The 21,048-nt window shown below is 41.5% G+C and overlaps 2 long non-coding RNA genes across 3 annotated transcripts; one reads left to right on the top strand and one right to left on the bottom strand.

Moving 5' to 3' along the window:
• Positions 1-749: 749 nt before the first annotated feature.
• LOC128448386 (uncharacterized) lies at positions 750-3,550 on the top strand. 2 transcript variants are annotated; one of them, XR_008339737.1, is made up of 6 exons: positions 750-869; positions 1,278-1,460; positions 2,080-2,166; positions 2,294-2,358; positions 2,927-3,074; positions 3,305-3,550. It is a non-coding gene; the product is annotated as an uncharacterized LOC128448386 (long non-coding RNA). The 2 variants fall into 2 exon arrangements; XR_008339738.1 differs by lacking the exon at positions 2,294-2,358.
• Positions 3,551-5,099: 1,549 nt separating this feature from the next.
• Positions 5,100-7,818, bottom strand: LOC128448282 (uncharacterized). The gene is made up of 5 exons (XR_008339723.1): positions 7,685-7,818; positions 7,094-7,276; positions 6,196-6,474; positions 5,480-5,627; positions 5,100-5,249 (listed from the first exon to the last, which is right to left on the bottom strand). It is a non-coding gene; the product is annotated as an uncharacterized LOC128448282 (long non-coding RNA).
• Positions 7,819-21,048: the final 13,230 nt, after the last annotated feature.

A 21,048-nucleotide genomic window follows, 5' to 3' on the forward strand; every position in this document is an offset into this window, starting at 1 on the left:
AGTACCAGCTTTCCTGTGCCTCTCTGACAGCTTCTGCTCACAGCTCCAGTCACAGCTCCCAGATCTCGGCTGCAGCAGTTGCCTTTGAACACAATGCCAACTCCTATTCTCTGATGGGAGCCTCTTTACCACGTTGTACGGGGACAGGTTCTACAACCCAGTCTCATCAGAAAATGTTCAATGGCAACGTTGGTCCACTTGGACCGACGTTACCATCTCACAATCTGGCCTCTCAGATTGTGAGATGGTAACATTTAGTCCTCCCATTGTTTTGCATTGGCGTGTTCTCACGTCACGTGACTCTCAAGCTCCCGTCTGCGGAGAGGAAAACATGGCGGAGATTCCTTGTTTTTTCAGATAAAAATATAATTTTGTAACTTAGTTTGGGCATAAAAATACATTCTGACACCATTTCTAGCGAGAAATGTGGTCTTTGCTTCCACAGTCTTCAGCCAGTTCGTGCTTATGATAAATATTTTAATAGTTATCACGCATGTTTTTATCGTTGCTATGATGGTTGCCATGGCACCACGGGCGCAGCTTGGTGTTTAAATCACAGTCCCTGCGTGGTGTCCTTCAGTGATCGTGAATGTTATTCATGTTATATAATAGTAATATTTGAGGCTAGATTACATCTCTAATGAGAAGGATCATGCGAGTCTGTTTATACCGAGGCCGGCCCGAGTGCGCGACCGGCCCGAGTGGCGCGAGCCGAGCGGCCCGAGTGCGCGAGCGGACCGAGTGCGCGAGCGGACATGACGTGTGGCTGTCGTAAAAACCCTATTTGTAAACAACCAGCCCTTTAACTCGGGGCTGCGTCATAAACACGGCGCGCTTGGAAGACCACGATGTCATCTTCCTTCTGTCAGGTAAGTAGTTTATTGTTTTTAAAGATCGTTACGATCTAGGTTTACAGTCCGAGTGCGGAGAGAGTCCGTCAATCCACACTATGGACGCTGTTCATCAGCTAATACGCCATTGTTAGCCACATGCTTCAGCCCACGGTAGCCTGTGCTACCTGGGAGGTGAATACATGGTTGTTGAAAGCAGTTCAAGACGCTTAGCTCATCATTGAGGGACGCTACAATATAAATATAAACATGAATTTGATTTATGAATGCTTTAGATTAATAAGGAGTGTATTTGTCTACCATTACTCCACAATATCAGGTCAATTTGGTTTAATGTATAGTATGCACTATGACAATAATGTTTCCATGTTATGGAGTTGCGATTCATTTTATAAAACAATTGCTATGTTCTGTTTTTTAATCAAGGAGGATCCAAGTGAAGCTACAGGAGTTTCATTAACGTCAACAACTTGGACCAAACAGTTTGTTTTGCTTGATGAAGAGCAGGAAGGGCAGCCTGGAGAGAAAGAGAAGCCGGGTTGAGCCCACTACCATCATCCACGTACCACGAGGAAGATGAGGGAGAGAAATGATCCTACCATTAAAGAGGTACTTTTAAGTTACATACCAGAAAAAACATTTTATATAATTTGCCAAATATACATTTTTATTAAATCCCCAAAGTACACTTGCTGAAATACAAGTTAATATCACACTGAAAGAATTTTGATCAATTATGCTTCCCTGCTGTGATTGTTTAACTAGGAAAACAACTTTTTCCACAGGAAGGCAAGTAAATTTAAGGAATACATGTGCAAAGTTTTCCTCTGTTATGTATAATGATGACCCCCATCAAACATAATGTTAGCAATATTTACACCTTTTAATTTATACTGTTTATTTCTGTCTACATGTGTGAATTTGCCTTCATTAGTTTCAGAAAAGAGCGATGATGTATCGGTCAGTGGGCGGCAGCACGAGACTCCGCAAACTAGTCTGTAAGCAAAGCAGACGAAGGCATCGAGGTTGCGGCCTGCCATCATTGTTATTTTGCTTAAGGGACTGAATATGTTTCATGTAGAAATATTAGCATTTCCCTTATATCTACCAAAACTGCTTGTTTCACAGACTGCAGTTTTGTTTTGATCCGATGTGGTGTGCAAATACAACCGTATCTGCAATGGGTTGTGGGGCATTAACATTTGTAACTCTAATTTTGTTTTGACAGACTGTGAAAAGAACGTTGAGAACATCACCACTCTACAGGAAGACACAGTCCAGTAATGGGTGTCAGAAGTTCAGTAGTGAACGACAGGTACTGTGGAAAAATATGTGTCATTGTTGTACAATGTCCTTTGACTCTGTTTAAACAAGGTCAACACAAAAAGGTTTGATTGTAAACTGATATCGGTATGAATTCATGTTATTCTCCTCGTCAAAAGAAACAAACAATCCAAATTACCTGCAGAAAGCCCTTGATGGACGCTTCAGCTGCATCGTCAGACTGGTGAGACAGCAAGATGCCAACTTTAATGCCAATTTATTTGTGTAACATTCTGTGACCAAATGTATAGATAACTTTTTGTAGATTGTAAAAATAGATAACCCATTTATTACAAAAAAACTACACTAGAATTATCGCACTGCGTTGTATGACTCCGCTAACCAGAGCAGTGTCCGTCTACATATTTCTACATATTTTCTCTCATATAAATGACACTGTATCTCTTGACAACTGAAACCATAAGATGAGGTCAGTGTGGCCTTGACCTTTTTACTTTAAGACAAATACAAAGTTAGACAATCCGAAAACATGCAGTTATGCCTCCGGCGACTCGCTATTGCAGAGGCATTAAAACCGTAGTGTAGTAGATTGGATTTTATTGGTGTTACATTGGACATCTTGTATGGGTACACCAAAAAATATATTTGGTTTCACATTCTAGATGGCAATAAGCAGAGTCATCAACTCAGGAAAAATATTTCTGTAGAAAAGAAAGCCTTGTATGTGTGTATGTATACATACACACAAACGCACAATTGAGACGTTTTTGTCTTTTATCATATATTCTCAGGCAGTACTGATGCATTTACTGAGAGGGGACGTGAGGGCCTACTCTGCGTGCTCAGAGTTCAAGCCCAGCAGGCTGCAGCGGGCCTGACATATTCTGGAACAGCAGCACAGTCTTTGGATGACTCCTCTGAAGATGAAAACATGGCGAGGTACTTCTCCACTGATGAAGAACTGTGAGGGCTGTGATTAGCTACACTCTCTTGCTACAATGCTACTCATGCTACTCCCTGGCAGCCTTAGGAAGGCATTAGCTTGCTGTGTGGTAGCTGTTAGCTTCAGCATTTTTAGTTTTTAGTGGCCTGTCTGACGTTTATGTTAAAAAAAAATCAGAGGGAACCATCTTCATAATTTAACACTATGGTTTGTTTGTGTCCTTCAGTTCTTCTCAAGAGAAGCAGTACAGGTGTGCCTCAGCTCCACGGTCCCTCCTGCAGCCTCCGCTCCTGATGCTAACCTCATGTCTCCATCACACCAAGCAGCAGACCTGGATTGACAGACCTTTCTCCAGAGCTGCCCCCTCCCTCTGAAACCCCCCTCTCCAAAACACTATTTGTGTAGTTTTTAAAGTATTTTTTGCATGAGAATTGTTGATCATAACATTTCCAGCAGATGCCTTAATATAATGTTTGTGCACAATAAATGACATTGATCATAACATAATGGTATTTCCTTGCACTTCTACACCATGATATTGTCAGATAAGATGCTGATTACATTAAAGCAGTGAATGCTCTGCTTTAAGCAACATAAACACACAATGATTCAATGGATCTGAAGTAGAATGGGCACATTAGATTCTGTAGAGAATGCCTCAGTTATGGAAGTCAGAAAATAACTTTCTTTATCTGAGGTTCCAGCCATTTATAGTCACAGCAAAGCACACAGGTCTGGTTGTCTAAGTGGCGCCCATATCATTGTTTAAGATGTGTAACATCAAGTTTGTGTTTCAGTGCAAAATTAGTCATTAGTCAAGAGTTCACCATCTTGTTTACACTAAAATTAGGTGACCCAGATGTTTCACAATGCAATCTGATAAGGTCTTATGAGAAACATTCTTAACATTAAAGAAATCAACACAGAGGATAGCAATATCTGTTTGACTTTAATCAGTAGCTGGTAATCGGCAGCCTGACTTATTCAAACACATTAATACTACAATGAATGAGGCAGGGCCTTCTATCAGAAATCAACTATATCGTCACGTTATGTTTCTCTTGAGCACATGGAAATTACCTTCAGCTTCCACTTACTGTCACCTGAACCATACTGTTATTTCTGTATCTACAGTGACTTTTAGGAAAACATATACTACAGGGCAATGTATAAACATTAATACATCTTATTTATATAGAGCTTTTCAAGAAGTGCAAGTACTAAACTGAGGGAAAGCTAATACAAACAATATATATATATCTTATTTCCATGTGCCAGGACAGCCTCACACTTGGATATAAACCAATTTTAGAATACATTTGCTTATACTGGAGATCTTTTAAATTAATGTCCCAGAAATGATTTCTGATGGAAAACCCCTGCCTTATTCATTGTAGTATTAATGTGTTTGAATAAGTCAGGCCGCTGATTATCAGCTACGGATTAAAGTCAAACAGATATTGCTATCCTCTGTGTTGATTTCTTTAATGTTAAGAATGTTTCTCATAAGACCTTATCAGATTGCATTGTGAAACATCTGGGTCACCTAATTTTAGTGTAAAGAAGAAGGTGAACTCTTGACTAATGACTAATTTTGCACTGAAACACAAACTTGATGTTACACATCTTAAACAATATGATATGGGCGCCACTTAGACAACCAGACCTGTGTGCTTTGCTGTGACTATAAATGACTGGAACCTCAGATAAAGAAAGTTATTTTCTGACTTCCATAACTGAGGCATTCTCTACAGAATGTAATGTGCCCATTCTACTTCAGATCCATTGAATCATTGTGTGTTTATGTTGCTTAAAGCAGAGCATTCACTGCTTTAATGTAATCAGCATCTTATCTGACAATATCATGGTGTAGAAGTGCAAGGAAATACCATTATGTTATGATCAATGTCATTTATTGTGCACAAACATTATATTAAGGCATCTGCTGGAAATGTTATGATCAACAATTCTCATGCAAAAATACTTTAAAAACTACACAAATAGTGTTTTGGAGAGGGGGGTTTCAGAGGGAGGGGGCAGCTCTGGAGAAAGGTCTGTCAATCCAGGTCTGCTGCTTGGTGTGATGGAGACATGAGGTTAGCATCAGGAGCGGAGGCTGCAGGAGGGACCGTGGAGCTGAGGCACACCTGTACTGCTTCTCTTGAGAAGAACTGAAGGACACAAACAAACCATAGTTTTAAATTATGAAGATGGTTCCCTCTGATTTTTTTTTAACATAAACGTCAGACAGGCCACTAAAAACTAAAAATGCTGAAGCTAACAGCTACCACACAGCAAGCTAATGCCTTCCTAAGGCTGCCAGGGAGTAGCATGAGTAGCATTGTAGCAAGAGAGTGTAGCTAATCACAGCCCTCACAGTTCTTCATCAGTGGAGAAGTACCTCGCCATGTTTTCATCTTCAGAGGAGTCATCCAAAGACTGTGCTGCTGTTCCAGAATATGTCAGGCCCGCTGCAGCCTGCTGGGCTTGAACTCTGAGCACGCAGAGTAGGCCCTCACGTCCCCTCTCAGTAAATGCATCAGTACTGCCTGAGAATATATGATAAAAGACAAAAACGTCTCAATTGTGCGTTTGTGTGTATGTATACATACACACATACAAGGCTTTCTTTTCTACAGAAATATTTTTCCTGAGTTGATGACTCTGCTTATTGCCATCTAGAATGTGAAACCAAATATATTTTTTGGTGTACCCATACAAGATGTCCAATGTAACACCAATAAAATCCAATCTACTACACTACGGTTTTAATGCCTCTGCAATAGCGAGTCGCCGGAGGCATAACTGCATGTTTTCGGATTGTCTAACTTTGTATTTGTCTTAAAGTAAAAAGGTCAAGGCCACACTGACCTCATCTTATGGTTTCAGTTGTCAAGAGATACAGTGTCATTTATATGAGAGAAAATATGTAGAAATATGTAGACGGACACTGCTCTGGTTAGCGGAGTCATACAACGCAGTGCGATAATTCTAGTGTAGTTTTTTTGTAATAAATGGGTTATCTATTTTTACAATCTACAAAAAGTTATCTATACATTTGGTCACAGAATGTTACACAAATAAATTGGCATTAAAGTTGGCATCTTGCTGTCTCACCAGTCTGACGATGCAGCTGAAGCGTCCATCAAGGGCTTTCTGCAGGTAATTTGGATTGTTTGTTTCTTTTGACGAGGAGAATAACATGAATTCATACCGATATCAGTTTACAATCAAACCTTTTTGTGTTAACCTTGTTTAAACAGAGTCAAAGGACATTGTACAACAATGACACATATTTTTCCACAGTACCTGTCGTTCACTACTGAACTTCTGACACCCATTACTGGACTGTGTCTTCCTGTAGAGTGGTGATGTTCTCAACGTTCTTTTCACAGTCTGTCAAAACAAAATTAGAGTTACAAATGTTAATGCCCCACAACCCATTGCAGATACGGTTGTATTTGCACACCACATCGGATCAAAACAAAACTGCAGTCTGTGAAACAAGCAGTTTTGGTAGATATAAGGGAAATGCTAATATTTCTACATGAAACATATTCAGTCCCTTAAGCAAAATAACAATGATGGCAGGCCGCAACCTCGATGCCTTCGTCTGCTTTGCTTACAGACTAGTTTGCGGAGTCTCGTGCTGCCGCCCACTGACCGATACATCATCGCTCTTTTCTGAAACTAATGAAGGCAAATTCACACATGTAGACAGAAATAAACAGTATAAATTAAAAGGTGTAAATATTGCTAACATTATGTTTGATGGGGGTCATCATTATACATAACAGAGGAAAACTTTGCACATGTATTCCTTAAATTTACTTGCCTTCCTGTGGAAAAAGTTGTTTTCCTAGTTAAACAATCACAGCAGGGAAGCATGATTGATCAAAATTCTTTCAGTGTGATATTAACTTGTATTTCAGCAAGTGTACTTTGGGGATTTAATAAAAATGTATATTTGGCAAATTATATAAAATGTTTTTTCTGGTATGTAACTTAAAAGTACCTCTTTAATGGTAGGATCATTTCTCTCCCTCATCTTCCTCGTGGTACGTGGATGATGGTAGTGGGCTCAACCCGGCTTCTCTTTCTCTCCAGGCTGCCCTTCCTGCTCTTCATCAAGCAAAACAAACTGTTTGGTCCAAGTTGTTGACGTTAATGAAACTCCTGTAGCTTCACTTGGATCCTCCTTGATTAAAAAACAGAACATAGCAATTGTTTTATAAAATGAATCGCAACTCCATAACATGGAAACATTATTGTCATAGTGCATACTATACATTAAACCAAATTGACCTGATATTGTGGAGTAATGGTAGACAAATACACTCCTTATTAATCTAAAGCATTCATAAATCAAATTCATGTTTATATTTATATTGTAGCGTCCCTCAATGATGAGCTAAGCGTCTTGAACTGCTTTCAACAACCATGTATTCACCTCCCAGGTAGCACAGGCTACCGTGGGCTGAAGCATGTGGCTAACAATGGCGTATTAGCTGATGAACAGCGTCCATAGTGTGGATTGACGGACTCTCTCCGCACTCGGACTGTAAACCTAGATCGTAACGATCTTTAAAAACAATAAACTACTTACCTGACAGAAGGAAGATGACATCGTGGTCTTCCAAGCGCGCCGTGTTTATGACGCAGCCCCGAGTTAAAGGGCTGGTTGTTTACAAATAGGGTTTTTACGACAGCCACACGTCATGTCCGCTCGCGCACTCGGTCCGCTCGCGCACTCGGGCCGCTCGGCTCGCGGACTCGGGCCGGTCGGCTCGCGGACTCGGGCCGGTCGCGCACTCGGGCCGGCCTCGGTATAAACAGACTCGCATGATCCTTCTCATTAGAGATGTAATCTAGCCTCAAATATTACTATTATATAACATGAATAACATTCACGATCACTGAAGGACACCACGCAGGGACTGTGATTTAAACACCAAGCTGCGCCCGTGGTGCCATGGCAACCATCATAGCAACGATAAAAACATGCGTGATAACTATTAAAATATTTATCATAAGCACGAACTGGCTGAAGACTGTGGAAGCAAAGACCACATTTCTCGCTAGAAATGGTGTCAGAATGTATTTTTATGCCCAAACTAAGTTACAAAATTATATTTTTATCTGAAAAAACAAGGAATCTCCGCCATGTTTTCCTCTCTGCAGACGGGAGCTTGAGAGTCACGTGACGTGAGAACACGCCAATGCAAAACAATGGGAGGACTAAATGTTACCATCTCACAATCTGAGAGGCCAGATTGTGAGATGGTAACGTTGGTCCAAGTGGACCAACGTTACCATTGAACATTTTCTGATGAGACTGGGTTGGGTTCTAAGTGTGAGAGGATAAAAATAGGGTTTGTTTGTAGAACCAGAGGACAATGGGCTCAGATGCAAGTGGAGGTGAACCTTTGTCCAGCAAAAAGAAAAAAGGCAGGGGCTGAAAAACACCTTTGGGACTTAACTCAGCACATTCACAGCAATTTATATTCACATACATTTCCTACATGAAAAATAGGTATATATATATATATATATATATATATATATATATATACAGCACATCTAGTATTTTGTCGAGTACAACAAATATTAACTTGTATAATGTGGTGGAAGCTTCCAATAGTGATGGAAATTGATGTTGATTATACCTGATAATTCATGTTCATATATAACTATTCAAGTTGTGATGGTTAAACATCAATACCCATTAATTATTTATATTAATATTCTAGTGAATTAATACAAATAAATCTAGAATAATATGTATAGCCTTTTAAATATGGTTTAATACAACCTGTTGCTCCAGGTAACGGTTAAGATAAAAAATGGCTTTCCTTACTGTTATATTAATTATATTATAAATATGATATAAGGGCTTTAATGATGGATTGAATATACCTGCAGAATGTGGGATTGACAAAGAAATTATGAAATGGTTCACACGGACAAATTAATGGGAACAGAATCTCTTTAAAAGAAAAGAAAAGTTAAAAAGTTGTATACATTATGGCTTTAGCACAGAATAGCAATCAGTGTATACCAAACATTTTTTTCACATATGTAAACTTGAATGTTATGTGATTTTTTACACTCAACCCATGCTGATGAGATCACATGGCCAATAATCAGCTTCAAGTGACATGTATGGAAAAATATGTAAATTATTCACATGTTATTTCTAAGGTTCTATCATTATAGAAGATTGCAGAGTCTTTCAACCTGATGCAGCTCACATGCTCTGCACCTCTTCCTTCTTCATTTCCCCGTTTCCTCACAATGTGTGTGGACGGACCAGATCACCGCTCAACACATGCCCCAGAGCCAACGTGTACTAGACCCTGTTTTTGAGGCATCAATATTCCTGCAGCTAACTTAATGTGTGGTTCCTCCAAACAGCACCGACGTCTCTCCACCGTATCATACCCACCAAATAACTGTGTTTGACTCCTTCTGTGGAGAGATGTTAAATTCATAAGCTCGTTGCTGTGGAACCGCCGAGTGAAAGTTTTCCACCTGAAACATTTCCAATGAATGTCAATGAGCGGGTGGCGTGAAGAGGGAGCAGCCATGGCAGGTGGTGTGTGGTTTGCCAATGTACAGAATATCATTCAACGCTACAGAGCGACCGACACAGCATCACAATCCTGTGAACTCTCGGTCGCTCAGTTACTTTTCATGCATCAGAATATCTGACTTTGGTCAACGCTATCGTGAAAGTCCTCGGACACGACTAAAATATGGATTTAGCAAGACGGCTCTTTCCGCTCTTTTTGTGTTGTCTCGTGTCGTTTTAATGAGGAGGCGAGATGAGCCGGGAGCCGCCAGACAGATTGACAGGTTTTCATTAGATGGTTTTGTTAGGGGTTCTATAATTAATCCTTCTGAGACCACCACTGACTTTCCCTCTGACCAGTGGAGAAATGAGTAAGTATCTGGGCTGAATGCAGATACAACATATACGCTGCCCTCCCTCAGAGAGACGGGGCAGACACTCGGACGTGACGCCATGCATGAGAGTCAATACGTCCTGATTTGTAAATGTTTTATCAGTTTTCTCTCCAGCTCATTCACTCTGAGTGTAACCAAACCTTAACCAAGAGCTGACAGGTCAGAAAATTACCAATTAAAATATTGCACCAAATCATATTTGTAGTTTTTAAAGAGCCCAAACAACATCCTGCCCGATTAGAAAGTTTTAATATGACCTTAACCTAAAAATTATAATTGAAAAAAAAGTATTTGACATTTATTTCCCATCCACTAACAAGGAGGAGGCAGGGTTTATGATCTATGCTGCATCTGGCCACCAGGGGTTGATCAAGACCCTTATTTACAATATCTAGTTACTTGCTCAACTCTCTACTGTTGAGATCTGTTAGAGGGATATAGAAATACTGGATGTGTCCTGTTGTCGTGTTTAATTTCTTTCTTCTTTCTTCTCTGACTATTTGTTTTCCCCGTGTCGGCCCATTCGTCTGCTCTTGCGGGGGAAGATGTTTGATGTGCCTCATTGTGCCGACGCTCTCTGAGGCAACGCTTCTCTCTTGTTTATTTTTAGAAACATTTCAAGGGGAAAACATAAAGATTTTTGAAGTTTTATACTCTTTATCAGCTCTGAGGGGACGAGCAGAACCTTCTATTAGAGCTCAGAGAGTGCAGGAGATGCTCAGATCAAATGAACCCGTGCAGGTCGCCCTCACCGGGAACCTGCATGTGTGGAAACATGGTTGATTTATTTGGACGTTCTGTGAGAGTCATCGAGGAAGAGCCAGTGGCGTCCCAAGTACACCCTGAGGTCAACTTCATCCTGTCCTTGATTTTTGAGGCTCGAATCTCGAAAAGGGACAGAAACAGCGAAACAGCCATTTTCTCACATGTCGGTGTTTCCTCTGTCTCTTTCAATTCTTCTGACTCAAGACCAAAGAGGCCGTGTGGTAAAAAACATGCTGCTCAGACACAATAAGCACTGAGACTGCGGCTGTGAAAGGTCGGTAATAAGGAGGAAGAGACGGAGTGTTGTTATGAGCATTTCAGAGCTTTCTGCCCGTCAAAGTGATTTCCTCTGACGACCAGGAGAGACTGAAGAGCAGATCCACAAACAGAGCAAAGTGACAAAGACACAGAGGAGCAGGAGCAGAAGAAAGACAGTGAGTCGCTGTGACTGTTCAGAAACATACATGTAAACACCCAGAGAGACAGAAGCCGGAGAGAAACCGATCGACACAGGCAGCGGCCGTCAAATGGGCTCATTTGTCAGAAAGACAGAGAAACTCAAAACAGTTTCTTTGGATGAAGACGACAATATTGTCTTCCGTCTGTGCCTCAGTGCAGAAGGAAACAGATTATGATAAATGGAGCATCGGTTTGAGGACAAACAAAAACACAAACATTGACATCTTGATATATTTGTTCCTATTGTGATGGAGTGTGTGGTGAGACGAGGACAAACGTCTGATCCTCCCAGACGGGGGAGGACAGTCCTCTCTATCCAAACCCCGGCAGAACACCTCCCCACCCAAGTCTCTTCAAAGTAAAACTAAAGTTAAACGAAGGCTCTGAGAGAATGGAAACCACATTTTGAATCCCCGTTCCACTTTCTCTTCTTTGTCAATTTGTTCTTCTTGTAGGACTTCTCATTTTCATCCTGGGATATGTATATATATATTTTTTTTCTGGCCTATTCGATTGCGGTGAATCCTCCTGAGCTCAGTGTATTTCTAGTGTCTCACACATTTTATATTGTAGAATAACCCTCAGAGATAATAAAGATCTCCTTTATCCTTGATCACTGACTGTCTTCGCACCTCCTCTTCTTCCTCCTCTTAAATATTCAGTGTCGTTGAATAATCACGAGTGGCTCCCCTCCTCACCTCACAGCTCTTTGTGCCTCTCGTTGATAAGTGTCGTCTAATATGAGCTAAACCCACTGTCTGCACGGGAGATAACACACGCTCATCATTCTGTTCCTCTGCTCGGTCGCTGCATCGGAAACTGGATCCTGTGGCCACGGGTCCATTGTTATTCTGAAAATGAAACCCATTGAAGGTGAGGCTGTGTAATAGCAGAGTAATGCAGAAGCTGTGTGATCTATGAGCTACCTTGTGTGGGAGGGAGGCTGAAGAAAGAGCAAAAATAATACAGTGGGACCTTGGGAGGAAATCTCTTCTGTCCAATGCAGCGCTCGGCCATTCTTCTTACTGTAATTACACTGATCCTTGGAATCCCAGCTTGTCTGGAATCAGACCCGACATGAAGCACGGAGATCCTGAAGGAGTCTCCATTAGGGGAGAGAGAATGAATGATTCACATCTTAATATCTCCGGCTAAAGAGCCTGCTGGAGATCTCTGACAGATATTGTGTTATATTAGTAATAAGTTATTACCGCCCGTTCAGCTGCAGCGGCTCGGCCCTCAAACCATCAGGATTCACTGTGGGAGATAAAGTCAGAGAGGCATGTTATTGTAATTCCACAGCTTCCATTTATGTTTCATTAAACAGCTTTATAATATACGGTCCGGACCAACGATGGATGGAGGGATATGAGGAGCATCAATAATACAGGGCCATACGAATGTGTGTGGTGTGTGTGTGTGTGTGTGTGTGTGTGTGTGTGTGTGTGTGTGTGTGTGTGGTCTGTAGTCAACCCAGGGCAGCCTAACACACTCACACTATACCCACAGTCGAACGCTTCCTCCCCTCTGACTCTGGCGATCAGCTTTGCATGAAGATTACACCCCCCTACACGGATTCTCAGTACGTGGTGTTCCCCGGCTCACCGCGCTGCTCTTAACCCGGTGGGAACACCAGGAGCCAGGTGGGCTAAAATGTGTTGACATGCGGTTAAGTCCACCGGAGGGTTCATTACACCGAGAAGACGAGGAGAGAGGAGACAGTTCACAGCATCCGAGGCTTAACTTCAAACATCACAGGCCTCTGCCCAACGTCAGCTGGGCTACCTTTAGATGAGCCGGACAGTTCCAGGTGTGTTTGCTGTTTCAAACGCTTTTCTTGTCATAATTAAGAAGGTTTTTCATTTCTGGCCTGCCTAGCATCGGGCTCACAATCCTCCTCACACCTTTTTTAAAGATACTTTCTGCAGTGAAGCTCCGATTCTGGGTAAGCCAGATGATCAACAGGTTTTCTTTAAAGACCAAAATAGTCCAAATATAGGGTTTCATACCTTTTTGATTTGATCCAGACCTGCAGCTTTTCATTATTTATCGAAGAAAAATAAGATTAATTAATAATTAATAATGTAATAATTCTGAAGGAAATTCTTCTACCATTTCCTACGGAGATTACAATACAGAACAATATAAAGTAGGGTTTAATAAATCTAATTTAAAAATAAATAAATAAGTTTAAAATACAAGTGACGATAAGTTAAATGAAATAAAGTACGTTTATAATGAGTAATGCACTGTAGAAATGAATCTATATAACTATTTATTTGACTTTGTATGTACAACAGTCCTGAGAAGATGCCGAATTGAGTGAAAACACCAACTTTTTTCTTCGGCTGTAAATTAAGACCATGTCCAATCTGCTAACATGGAGGAGATGTCTTTTTTAGCTATACTGCAGACAGCCACCAGGCGATGGTCTATGGTTCTCAGAGGCTGCCACCTTGCATGATTTGTTCACAGCAAGTATTCCTGGACCTCACTTCTAATTTGAAATTGATCTTTTGATGCACACAATTCTACACCTGGTAACTTTAACTGGAAAATGTGATGTGATTCAGAACCTGGGCTTCTCCTGAGTTGCTGGAGAGAGCCGCGGCCTCAGGGACGGAGCCAGATGGAGACAAACATGCAGTGAATAGCAAAACACCGGCTTCACATCACAATGTACAAAAGGTGTCTGCTCTCTAAATGTTTGATCAGCTCATTTGGATTCTCTCTGCGTCGAGGCCAAAGGTGCCAGTTTCCTCTGATACTCCAGCTCGCTGAGTGACAGCAGATGGGAGCGTAGCTGAGTTAATGAGAGCGAAGCAGAAAGGCCATTCTGCTGATCGACAATGAAACCGGAGACAGTTTAACATGTTTGGCTCCAGCGATACACGGCTGGATCAACACACATGAAACACGGGTGGGATATTAGAAATACATGTAAACGTGTGTATTCATGTGTGTCATCTGGGGTGTTTCTGTGTTGTTAGAGCCTCGGTTTCCCAAACTGGGGTACATGTACCCCAAGGGGTACGCGAAGTGGTTCAGGGGGTACGTGGGGAGAACATTTTATCTGCGTTTTCAAAGTGAAAAAGCCCATTACATTTTCAAACTGAGCTATAAATAATCGTGCAATATTAAATAGTCTGAATAGCCAACTCGCATTGCCAAAAATATCCATATTCAGCAAAGTAATTACACTGCCAAAAAAAGTTACAGGTAGGTTAGTGACCGTTAGTCAAAACTAGGGATGGGCATAATTAATCGGCAATCGATTAATTGATCTTTAAGAATTTCGTAGATGACATTATTTTGTCATCTACGATTATTATAAGTCCTGAAATCCCTGACAATTTCAAAGTTTCAAGTGTTATAGACTGTATACGTGCGTCGGGGGGAGGGGGGGGGGGTACGTAGCTGGAGATTGAATGTCTGAAGGGGTACGAGACTGTAAAAAGTTTGGGAACCACTGTGTTAGAGGGATGCACAGTAATTGAAGACAATTTATAAAGCAAAACTTTCAACTTTAATAATTCATAATTCAATCAGGTGGAATATTACTGATTTTATTCAATATAAAAACCTACAATTACAGATCAGAAACAAGCTGTTAACACAACGCAGCAATATAATCACCTAGTAAGCTGTTCTGGGGGAAGATTTAAGCATAAAGCTGCTAAATTACACTTCTAGTGAACCTGAACCTCAGATTGTAAATAAAGATGGTCGACCTGACATCTCCCAAAAGATATCGCCCCCTTGTGGCCGGCTTCAGTTTCGGTCTTTAACCCCGCCTCCTTCACGTTATTAGATAGGACCTGAAACAACATTTTGCTCAGATTTGGGGATAAAACCATTTTTGCATGTCGACAGGATCCAGAACTATTTAAATATTTTTTTTATGGGGAACATCCATAATTTCGAAAGTAATTTGTGATGAAACACGATCAGCAGGGATTTCCTGCCTGGCTGAGGCTGATATAACATCTTGAACCTCTTCAAATGAGGTGGTTGACATGTAATCTATGGGTGAACGCTATTATGAGACAGCCCCTCCAACCAACTTGTCAAGCTGCCACTCAGACGATCTGTCCACCAGTCGCACCGAGTCAGCTTCCTTCAGCTCACTGTTCATTCAATCCTTTTTAATACCCATGCAGCGCCTTCATCACAGGATTTAACGAGGGAGATCCTCCACGTTAAATAGTTTCTATTAAGTTTGATCGGGGCTGATGGCAGAGGACAGAAATTATTTATGACTTGCAAGGAACTCCGGCCATTTTGGGAATAAAGGTGAACAACGCTGGTCATGATTTCTGTAGCAGAATATACACACATCATGTCCTGCCTCCTGCTGCTCCACCTAAACGCCACCCGCCCTCATGTCTTAAGGGAGAAAGTCTGATCCAAGTTCTCCAAAGTTCCTCCGGAGGTCACGTCTGAAAACGGCTTGTATCTGTTGTTGTTGGATGAGTGAGCTGAAAAACTTGAGTCTTGAGAATCAAAGGCTCCAGATTCACAAGCACATTGTTTCGTGGTTGGACGACAAAGAACAAACCAAGGTCATTCAATCGCTGCAACACACAGGAGGTGGTTCTTTTCCCCGTCCTGTGCCACCAAGAGAGCTGACTCCAGAGAATAGAAATGTCAGGGAGCATCGACGTCCTTGAGTAAACTCCATTCGAACTGTCTTGTTTCAGACAGGATGACCAGCTGCCGTGACAAACAAAAGACAGAAACAAGCTTTGAAATTCCGGCTGGATTAAAAAAGAAAAGTCCCTAGAGAGTCACTTTGCTTTATTTCCTTTTGATTCCTTGTTTTTAAATTAAATCCCAACAGGAAGACTGCTTCGATCAATACGTGTGCTCTTTTACGACGTGGTCTCCTGGAATGATCTGTCACCAACGACCACTGCTCTTGTCTTTATCTGAAATTAAATCTTTTAATTATGCTGGTTCCAGTATGTCAGAACCGATCTGCTTAACATCCAGAGTGTCGGGCTAACACTTCCCCTGGTGAAGGGTAATTAACATTCTTCTCTCATCTTATCCTTAATCATCTTCCAATTATCAAAGCAGTCCAAGTGAAACCCTTAAGGGATCATACACTTACATGTATTCAGAGAACACGTGGTTTCCAGACACCTGAACATGACAGCGAAATCATAAACAAATTATAAATTTAATTTTCCTGATAAATATTGAGCTAACCCAGTGCTGTTTCTGTCTCAAAGACTTTATCAAGGTTTTCCAGAGATGTCGCGTTCAAAAGAAAAAAAACTGTCCTTTTCTGTGTTCACAGTGACCTTTGACCTCCAAACTGTTATCAACTCATCCATGAGTCCAAGTGAATGTTTCTACCAAATTTTGAAGTGATTCTCTCGAGGCGTTCTTGAGATATCGCGTTCACAACAATGGGACAGGGGAACAACCCGAAAACATGAAAAAACTAAAAGTCAATCACTGACATGAAGCATAAGAAATTATGAGCTTTCCTTGTTTAACATTCAACCAAAACCACCTGTTTCCAAAGTGTCCTGCATTTGTGCCTCCGACCATCTGCTGACATTTATTCTAGTTGACGTTATTATGATGAAACAGGAGAGAAATGCACAATGAAAAGTTAATAGTTAAGTTTATTTTGTTTTATTTTAAGGCAAATTCACTCAACTTAATTCTGAGGAAAACAACTATTTGCCAAATAATTAATAAATCGAAACTAATTAAAATAGCGCACAGAAGAGCACCAAGGCCCAAGAGTTCAGCTAATCAAGCTTATAGATGTAAATCCAATAAATATGCCAGATTTTTAGATTAAGATCCATGAGAAACCTGTGAAAATGGTATAAATAAATCAAAGGAAGAAAACGCCCTATCTCCCAATGTTCAAGGAAAGGACTCAGCCACACTAAAGTGCTCGAGAAACAAAGTCATCAAGTTCTGTCACATGGTATTTGGTGACTGAGGCCACAGAGAACGTTTACTTTGCTCCACAGCCAAAACAGGATTATTCCAGGTGAACAGGGAGTTTTGCTGAGTTGTTCACATTAAGTTTGTCTGGACTTTTCCTCAGCTGCAGCCCCCAGCTCCTCCAGGGGGAGCCTGATCCCTCCAGGGCCCGAGATGAGCTGTACGTCCTCTAACAGGCTTGGGGTCTTACCCGAGGGTCTCCTGGCCGCCACCTGGAATCACCTCGGCTGTGGAACCAAGCTTCCGACACGTATCTGAGCTCCCTGTGCATCCCACTCATTTCAGAACTCTTTTATCAACGTTCAGCACCGAATGTCAGTCAGGACCGAACGCCCCGGACCACAGGTAGAGGCTGGGGTGTAAATCAGAAGCTTTGCCTTCAGGCTCGGCTGCTTCTCCTCCATCACGGTCCTGTAGCAGCCTGCAGCCGCAGCAACACACAGCTCACACCTCTTCTAATACTCAAACTGCAAACAACACTAGAGGCGTCGCTACAAGGCAAGCAAGCCTGTCCCTGGGGCCCCGAGCTGAGAGGGGCCCCTGAGCACAGTTCATTACATTAGTCCACAGCAACAACTATTTTGCGAGACTCTCCCTTAACTTTTGGCCTTTGAAGAATTGAATTGTCTAAAGAGGTCTTATATTATATCTTTACTGTCATGGTATTATAATTTTACTATCATAACATTTCTACTTTATTCTCATCACATTAAAAATGTATTCTTGCAATACTACTAACTTTATTTTTAATTATTTTATGATTTTATTCTCATATTAGAGCCTCATTGTCAAAGTACTACTACCAGATTTGGGTGATTAGGCCTCTGCACGGTGGAGAGGTTTCTTTGAGTGTTGGTGTTTGGTAGTTCCACTCGTGGGAGTTTCTACTACTGATGGGTGACTGTTTGGTGTCATTAATGTGAAGGGCTTCACAGAGATCGCACTACCAGCCTGACCAGAGCGTAGGGGCCTTTTTCTTCTTCTATGGTGCAAAAGAGGTAAGTACCAGGAGAGCAGTGTGGTGACCATTTGGCATCTTTTTAGTTTTTCCTTCAACATCATTCTGCAGGTGAAACTCAGGGGGCCCCTCGGGGGCCTCCACTCAGCCACCCGGTTCAGGAATCAATCCATCATGTTTAGAACAAACACCACTGAGATCTGTCAGCACAGTTTTATTTATCCAAAATGACTCGCCTATCCTACGGATGGTTGACTTTAAGAGCGACCAGCTTCAGGGTTCACCGCGCAGCTCACAGGCAGCGCAGCTTTCAATAAACATCTGCTTTGTTTCGCTCTTAAATATTCAACTTGTTTCTTGCTCGCAGCGTGTGGTGGAGCTCACACTGGGCTGATCTGAGAACCAGTGAGAGGCAGAGAGAGAAAGGGAGAGGGTGTGGGAAAAGCTGCTGCTAAGAAATCCCTTCACATCTTATTACTAGCCAGTTTAGCTCTCGCATTTGGAATTCATGCCGGTCTCCGTGCTCCTTTTAACGCCTCTGCAGTTATCAAATCATTAATTAGGCTTATGTCAAATCTACCCAGGGAGCCCGGTGTGGGAGAGAGACCCGACTGCAAGCATCGCCAGCCGTCTGCTTCCAACATGCTGGTGTCGCAGGCGATCAGTCCTGATAGGCCGGCTGTCCAGGCAGAGCCTAAACTGTATTTGAGTCAGCAGCACATGGACAAAGCTCAGACACTAAACAGTCTGCATCAGAGAGCCTCCTGATGTCAAAGACCATGAGAGTCCTCAATGAAATGTGACTGAATTAGATTATATTGTAAGTGTATTAAAATAATTACATTAACTAAAGACATGCACATATTTACCATAACTTGCACAAAAGGTGACCTCATGACAGCAAATCTCAGGAACGTTTTAATCCACTATAATGTTATATATAAATAAAGATGGATGACACGTCTCCGTTTCCTCCCACTGTGCAAAGGTTAAGTCAAAATATCCGGAATAAGTTTGATGCCATCTTGAACTTTTTATAACATCAAATAACTGATTAAAACCACCTAACATCAGTGCAATAAGAAGAACCTCAAATAAAAGACAACATATTTAGTTTGGTCTATTTCCCCTCTGCTAACATGGAGGAGTTGTTTTTTTCCCACCTATTCTGCTGGCAGCCACCAGGGGGCCATCCAGATGTTTCTGTGAAACGTTCATGTCTATTTGTAAACAAAATCGAATAAAGTTACCGTAGCAGCTGCAAGTAACTGGAGAGCAAAGAAAGCAGGTGGGATTTATGAGCTATTTGGCAGCCAGCCACCAGGGGGCCATCAAGATTATTTGGCTTCACTTTCATGGAGCTGTCATGTCTTTATTTACACTCTGAACCAGCTGTGTCAGCCCTCGTACAGACAATGAACCATTTTGAATTAGCTAAGAACATGGTTTTTACCCCTATTGTGATTTTAGAGTAACAAAATTATTGAATTTTCATCTATTTACGTTTTTATCTCTCACACGCTACTAACATGGCTTCTACACGTTTGTGTTTGCTGCGGGGGGAAATCTGTCCCTGCAGTTTTTAAATCGTTTGCATCAATTAAACAGCAGCGGCTCATTCAGCCACGATTTAATAGCAACTCACTGAGCATTCACCTGCTGCTCAGAAGGTCCCATTCCCCGAGAGGTGAAGTCATTGTTCCAAATTTCATGTGTTCATGTGTTTTGGAGCCAAAATAAATAGACGCTGTAAAGGAAATGTGATGTATTTATGTGTTTTAACATCCTGACACCTTTTTCCAGCATTTACCTCACAACGAAAAGCAAAGAGAAATGATCAGGTGGGACAGAAGTATAAATATCTTTTACCTTAATCATAATATACATATTGTATTGTTTAAAAAGTCTGATGCTATAGGTGCTTGTGAGAGATCCACATTCAATGTACAAGTGACATGAGTAGCATTTAACAAGTCCACATTAGAAGCTGCTATGTAGACCTGGTTTTAGAATTAAGTTAAGTGGTTTCTAAGTGACGACGCCCACATGAATCTTCACCATCAGCAACACATTTTTTGTGATTATTCCCACATCACACAAACGCACAATACGCGCAGATGCACAGTATTTATGTGCAGCAGTTCTGTAACGCCACCGAGGTGCAGAGTGAGAGTGACTGTCTAGTTTCTCTAGGTGAATGTGACAGGAGCCGTTAGCACATCATTGAGATTCAGTGGAGGTTTATATCGGAGCTGGCATTGGGCACATTTCATGGTCTGAATCTTTTAAATTCCATTTCCTTTCCAGCTAATGGAGGAGACTGCAGGAGACTGCTCAGACACCGATCTCATCTCGGTACAGTGTGTGTGGGGGGGGACAGTTTGTGTGTGTGTGTGTGTGTGTGTGTGTGTGTGTGTTTGTGTGTTAATCTTTTCCATTTCTGAATATCTCTGAACACTCAAAAAGGGCAAAATGAGAATGAAGTGGCTCCTCGACCAGCCTGTGGTTGATGTATTTGAGGCTTTTATCTGAAACCTGAAGTGACTCGTTTCATCTTCTATTTATGGAATTATTTACACAATACTGACACTGCACTGCTGAACTCTCCAAGTTTCCAGGAATCACACGAGTTGAAGGAAACGTGGGGACCTTCTGATAAGTGGAACAAGTGACTAAAGTCAATTTCTCATCATGCTGTGGATATACTGCTCCCACCGCCCTCTGTGGGGCACCGACTCATTCAAAGGCTCCTGGTTTCATCACTTTGACGACCTATATGTCAGAGGCTTTGAGGTGAAAGCTGCTGGAAACCTATTGGAAGAGGAATCAGCTGGAAAATAGATGAACTTTTG

The sequence above is a fragment of the Pleuronectes platessa genome, chromosome 9 (genome assembly GCF_947347685.1).
Source record: "Pleuronectes platessa chromosome 9, fPlePla1.1, whole genome shotgun sequence".
In the NCBI taxonomy this organism is placed as follows: domain Eukaryota; kingdom Metazoa; phylum Chordata; class Actinopteri; order Pleuronectiformes; family Pleuronectidae; genus Pleuronectes; species Pleuronectes platessa.